Source organism: Mesitornis unicolor, unplaced genomic scaffold, assembly GCF_000695765.1.
Source record: "Mesitornis unicolor isolate BGI_N332 unplaced genomic scaffold, ASM69576v1 scaffold8748, whole genome shotgun sequence".
Taxonomy (NCBI): Eukaryota; Metazoa; Chordata; class Aves; order Mesitornithiformes; family Mesitornithidae; genus Mesitornis; species Mesitornis unicolor.
Window position 1 is genome coordinate 20,066 of NW_010202493.1, and position 6,304 is coordinate 26,369.

Consider the following 6,304-nt stretch of genomic DNA (forward strand, 5'->3'; position numbering starts at 1 on the left):
CACAGCGATAAATTTCTCTTCCTGCAAATCCTTCAGAGAAGAGCGGGCAGCTTTTGGGACCCTTGCCTGGTGCCTGGGCAGGCGTGGAGGGAGCCCTGCTCCTGCTGCTTGGCCACTGGAGAGGAGCCACCATGCCCTGCCTGTCCCTGAGAAGTGCCAGGCTGTGAGGACACACTGTAAGCATTTGGGGTCTCTTTCAGGAAAGGCTCAGTTTGGGTTCAAGCCACCTGTGCCAGCATGAGAGGGGCAGGAGTGCTTGGGGCTGGCATCCGTTGCTCGGTGTAAGCCCTCTCCTCCCCTTGGGGCCAGGAGTGTTTGTCTCCAGTACCTCTAAAAAGCAAAGTTAATGCAACACAAAAGTTGCCTGGGTTAAAATCAGGGAACGCAGGAGCCAAGTGGTTCAATCAGCAGCAGTGACCGAGCGGCAGAGAGCGGCCAGGCTGTGGTGGGGAACCGGTGTCACTCTGAGCCCCTGTCACGCAGCTGAAGTGTCACACAAATGCAGGAGAAAAGTGCTGCAAATTGTATTCCATCACTCCTTATCTCCGATTAATCCTCTTACGTGCTCATCTCATTTTAGCCCAGCATTGACTGCCTGTTTACTGTATTTCTATAGCCGTCGCAGAGATAAAAATCCCTCCGAGTCCGTAACATCTTCCCCAGCCCTGCCCACTGACGCCGGTGGACCCTGCGGAGGAGAGGACCAAGGTAAGGTGCCTGTGCTCACTGCAGTGGACCAGTAGCAGAAGAGGGGCTGGAAAACAGTGTCTCCCTCTAGATTAGTGAACAGCTGTTTGGACATCCCTGAAGGGAAAGAAAAATACCATTAAAAAAATTGTCCCTTTGCAGCCCACACTCAGGGCACGGGCTCATCGCACTAGCGAGGAAATGGTCTTTCCTCTTGCCATCCCTTTCTCATTCCAGGCAGATTTGCTAGAGCTCTGCGAGGGAAGTGCTGCCTGTCCCAAATCTCCCTCCTCTGATCCAGGCTCTCCAGCTCAGCTCAGTTTTGCCGGCAGCCCTGGGGTAGTAGGGGGAGGCAGGAGCACCACGAGCCTTCTGAACATGACTCTGTTGCCAAAGGATTTTGCTTTGATCCTCTTCTCAGCAAGGTGCTTCTCCAGCTGGGGAGAACAAAAAGCCTTTAAACGGCCAAAAATCGTAGGGAAAATTGAAGGATAAAATGGTGGGAGCCCCCAGGTAAAAACAATTCGCATTTATAGTGTGGAAACCCACAAAAGTGAGGCAACCTCACTGTCTTTGGGAGGCATCCAGGCACTCCAGCATGTCCCCAGTTTGTACAGGCACAGCCAGGCTGTGTCTGTGGACACCCTGCGGGTCTCTTCATCATTTCATGCTCAGCATCCTTTACTCCCACAGGGACCCGATGCCCCGTGGCACCGCTGCCGAGTGCCAGCCCTGGAGCCCTGCTGCCTGCTGAAGGCACCCGACGACACGCTGGGGCGCGGGACAGCGGGGTCCTGGCTCTGCCACCCTCACGCATGCCTCAGGGAGCCCGTGCCAGTGGCCTGACACCCGCAGGTGGGTAAGCGCCTCATCAGTGTGCCGCAGAGGTGGGCTCAGGTCCTCTGTCCCGCTGCGTATTGAGGGAAAGGGCTCATCCCAACCAGGCTTTCCTTGGTGTAAATTCGCCCAGGTTTTGGCAAGCTATAGTGTGAGAATTTCAGAGGCCTCTGGCTTTAGTAGCTGGAAATTGCTTTTCAAATTTGGTTGAATTTACCATCTCCCCAGCATCCTGTGGCAGCGAGCTCCAGGGATGAGTCGGCTTTTGGGTGGCAAAGGTCTGCTTTTCCCATGTGTTAAACCTCTTTCCACTGGTGCTCTCCAGTTCTCATGTGCTGCTGGCTCCTTGCCCCATGTCAGGCTGCTTTTAGGGGCCCCATCACGGTCCCTTTTCCTCTTCTCCTTTCCAGACTGGCAAACCCAAGCCTGAGATGGGGAAGATGATGTTTGTGAGTGTTTGGCTGTGGAAGGTGCGATCCAGGTCGGGCATCAGACTCTCGGTGGTGCTTCTGGCTGTGTTGTCTGAAGACAGTCTCTCCCTGTGCAGAAGTTGTTTCTTTTGTTGACCTGAGCATGTCTGGAGGTTGGGGTGCAGGGTCTTTGTTAGCCACGCTCACACTGTATTTTCTGTTAATGAGCAGCGTTACTTCGGGCATGGCCCCTCTCACCTTCCAAGATGCAGCTCCAAGTGCCAGGTCAGACCAGTCCCACTCCCTGCCACCCCCAGGGTATCAAAGGTCCTGGGATTTCCACCTGTCCCCTACCGCTCCCTGCCCTTCTGCCTGTGTTTATCTCTAGCTGAGATGCCAGGAGCATTTAAAAAGCTGCAGGCTGAGCAGCAGAGAGCTGCGGCTGCTGTCAGGAGCCAGGCTGCGGCTGCCATTATTTACAGCTGCCTTTGGCCGCTTACTGGCTTCTCCAGCAGCTCAACCCTGGCTGTGCTAGGGGACGCCGCTCGCCGTCTGCTTGTTTTTGTGCTGAAAGCCCAGAGTATTTTTGCCTATTTTTGCCCTCAAACGGTTGCCATCTGGCAGCTGACCTCTGTACCAGCAGCATACCTGGCTTACCTGCCAGCTCAGGACAGACCCAGCGCCACCAGTAAAGCTAACCCTCGCTAACCCTTTTGAAGAGCTCTGCTGATTTTAAATTGCATCCTAATATTGACAGCAAATCTGAGCTGGAGCACAGGAGGTAAAGTCCAGGGCCATATGGTAGAGCCGTGTGAAGGCTGCGGCTCTCCGGTTCAGGCCATGAAGGACGTCAGCCATGAAGGTCTGGGTCATTCTGCTGCCACTGTTGTCAGTCTCAGCCAGGCTGGCACCCCTCGCTCCAGCCCTCCTCACTTCTTAACCGCTGCCAAAGCCAGGGCAGCCATCACCAGGCCATCAAACGCCACCTCCACGTGCATCACGTGTCTGAGCGGCTTTACAGTGGTCTGGAAGCACAACATCTGTTTGCCCTTGCTGGGGACATCTGACACGTTAACGTGGTCCAAATCACATCTTTCAAGGTGACCAGATGCCTACTCAGCGCAGATGCGCAGGGCCAATGGAGCAGAGATGCACATCGTGGTGGATCACAAGCTCTGCCCACTCTGCTCTTGTCCCCATCCGAGATGGAGACCAGTGTGCAAGGCCGGAACTGCCATATGCTCCCCATAGAAACACTTCTTGGCCCGTTCCCCAGCGTTTTCTGCTGCCACCACGCGTGCTCAGCATCCCACACGCCTCGCAAGCCATTCACCAACTGCAGCCCGGCAGATGGAGGAGCCAGGCACGGTTTTGCAGCAGGAACCCGCAGGCTCTGTTTGTTCTCAGGGTGTTCACAGCAGCAGAGAAACATGGAGGAGAGGTGGCACCCACCAATGCAGGGTACAAAGTGCCCCTCTGCAAAAGGCTCCAGACCTTTCCATACCCACTCCCCATCCTAGAACTCAGCTGTAAGCACTTCTGCAGCTGCAAAAAGTGTTTCCATCTGGTGCTGTCCTGTTTAAAGGCAGTTGGAAATGGTGGGAGTGTCCTGAGGCGATGGAGACCATTGCTTGTCCCAGGCAGGTGGTACTGGTTTGTTCTGGTGGCTTTTCCCACCAGCAGAGACAGTCGTTCAGCACTAGAAGCAAAGGGAGAAAGCAAGTCCTCAGAGGGAGCAGAGATTTATTGCAGTGGAAAATTTAAAATGTACACGTTAGCTTTTGGAGTGACTTCTTGGAGCTCCACCTCTTAATGCGACATCTTGCTCTGCCTTTATCTGTCTGGAGGGAAATGAGGGCTCTGGATTCAGCCCTGCTCTGTAGCGTGGAGGTCTGAAGGTGCTTGAGAAACTGAAGGCACATCCATTGGCAGTGTATCATGGTGAGGAGTGACTGGATGGAGCTGATGTCTCTCTCATCTTGAGTGGCAGAGCGTGACTGGATCGGTGCTGGAGCTCTGAGCACAGAAGATAAGTGTCCAAGCCCCAGGAGAGGGGATCTCTTCATGCCATGTCTGTCAAGACACCATGAAGAGCTGGGTGAGGAGCAGACGTCGTCCCCAAGGGGTACATTCATTGTGGGCTCCTGCTGCTAATGGACACAAGGGGATTTCTCCTGATGAGTCCTTTTACCTTGTGCTGAGCTGTTTTTCAGTGACCTTGTATCTCAGTGGCATTGTGCCATGGTGGTCCCCGGGGACACAAGGGGACATGGTGCAACCTCTCGGGCTGTCATTACGAGTGGTAGGGATGGTGTTACCCACTGGTGCTGCTGGCTTTCTCTCATTACCAGTGGTAGGGGTGGTGTTACCCACTGGTGCTGCTGGCTTTCTCTTGCTCTGGGCCAGGGCTTGCACATGTTGTGCCCCAAGCCCAGTGCAGGGAAGCTGCCATGGGAAGGACGTTCGGAGCTGCAACAGGGAACAGGCATGTCCTACCTGCTGCTGAGCGCATTACCGCTTCTCCGGGAGCGGATAAGTCCTGCTTACCAGGACACTGGTCCTCTTTTATTTAATTTTGTGGTAATGCTTCTGCAGTGTCACAGTCTTATCAGGAGGGGAGCAGCTTAAGAGCCTGGTAAAGGAGTTTTATTGTCAGTATTGAGCTCTTTATTCTCCTCTTCCCTTTAAGGCTGGATGGCAGACTGGTTGTGGCTGAAATGAGGTGTGCTTTCTTCTCCTTTTGTCCATTTAAGCTGCAAAGACTTCCCTGCTAACCTTTTCAGAGGGTAGTTCAGCTGTGTGAGAGGCTGCTGGTCATCAGAGGGTCCTGGCTCAGCCACAGAGCCTGTAGGGGTGAGACTCACTCTCAAATTACACACAAAAGGACAGATCTGGGGACACAACAGCTGTAGTCCGGGACTTGTCATTCACTTGGCTGTGATTTGGGGAGCAAACTCCTGCCTCAGTTTCCCCAAAGTGATCATGCTGAGCTCAGCCACATTTCTGAAGCATCCCAATACTCTGAGCCCTGCAGTTCATCCTCATGTTTATGCACTGCGGGGGCTGTTGGATGTGGGGATTGGAGTTACTGTGGGCAATTTTGGGAGTATGAAAGGGGGACATCCCCTGGGGAGCCAGCATCTCAGCAGATCTGCTGTCTCTTGGCATGTCTCTGGCCATGTCAGACATGCAGAGACACAGTGCTACATGCAGTCCCCTCTTCAGCCACAGACGATGGCTGTGGGTAATGCTTATTTGAGAAAACTGTTTCAATTGTGCGACTTTTTGTCATTGTTGTTTTTGTTCTTGGGAGCCACAGAGCAGCTAACGAGGCGGCACATGGCTGGTCACAGGGGAGATGGTCTCGCCTGTGCTTCCCCGCAGCTGCGCTGTGCTAGTGATGGAGCCAGCCCTGCATCCCATGCCTGCAGGTCCTGCACCCCCACTGGGACCACTGAGGGGTGCAGGACTCCCCCCTGCCCCATGAGATGCCCACATCCTTCTGCTCCTCAGCAATCTCCTTCCCTGGGTCCCATTGGTTTGTGTGGATGCTCTTTTGCAAGAAGCTTCCGTCCTCTTTGGGCCCCGTGTGCCGCCCCTCTCTGCTCTGCAGCAGGTGCCAACGTGCGGCGCTGGGCGTGGGCAGGGGGTGTCGGAAATGCAGACAGATTGCATTAGATGGATGATGCGTCAAATCCTAAACAGATAAGAGTCAGAACAATTGCCGTGTTGCCAAAAGGCCAGGAAGGATCTTTTTTTAAGCAGGCTAAATAGTCTGGACAGGAACAAGCAATGAGCAGCACAGAAACAGCAACGCGTTCATCGCTTTGTTTTTCTGGTCGCAGCCGTGCGTGTTGCCATCTGTCTGCACTGTGCTCTGCCACCATCCCGACGGGTCTGGGATTGCTCCCCGATAGCAGGCTTGCAGCCCTGCTGAGCAGCCCAGAGCCACAGCTGGCATTGCTCTGGGATGCCAAGGGCAGCTTTGGCACAACCTTGCCCTGGGCTGGGTCTTCCCAGCTTCTGGCTGTCCCAGGGCTGGCAGTGGACTTGGTTGTAGTGGCAACAGCCACGGCTGAGCCTGCTTTAATTCCAGTTTTTAGGCTGGCTGAGCTCTTTTCCACTTGCCTTTGATATTGTTCAGCTGCGTTACATGGCATGAAAAAGCCAACTCTTGAGTTTGCTCTTAAACCTGTGCAGAACAGGCAGAGAGATGGCATGCCGGCCTTGTCAAGGCTGCTGTCTCCTCTGAACCTCACAGCAGTAGCATCCCTCAGGTAACGGTCAGAGTCACACCACCAGGAATTTATCCCACACAAGTCTCCTATCTAATGAAGTGAGATGCTGGGAGAGGTTGGCATTGCTGACCC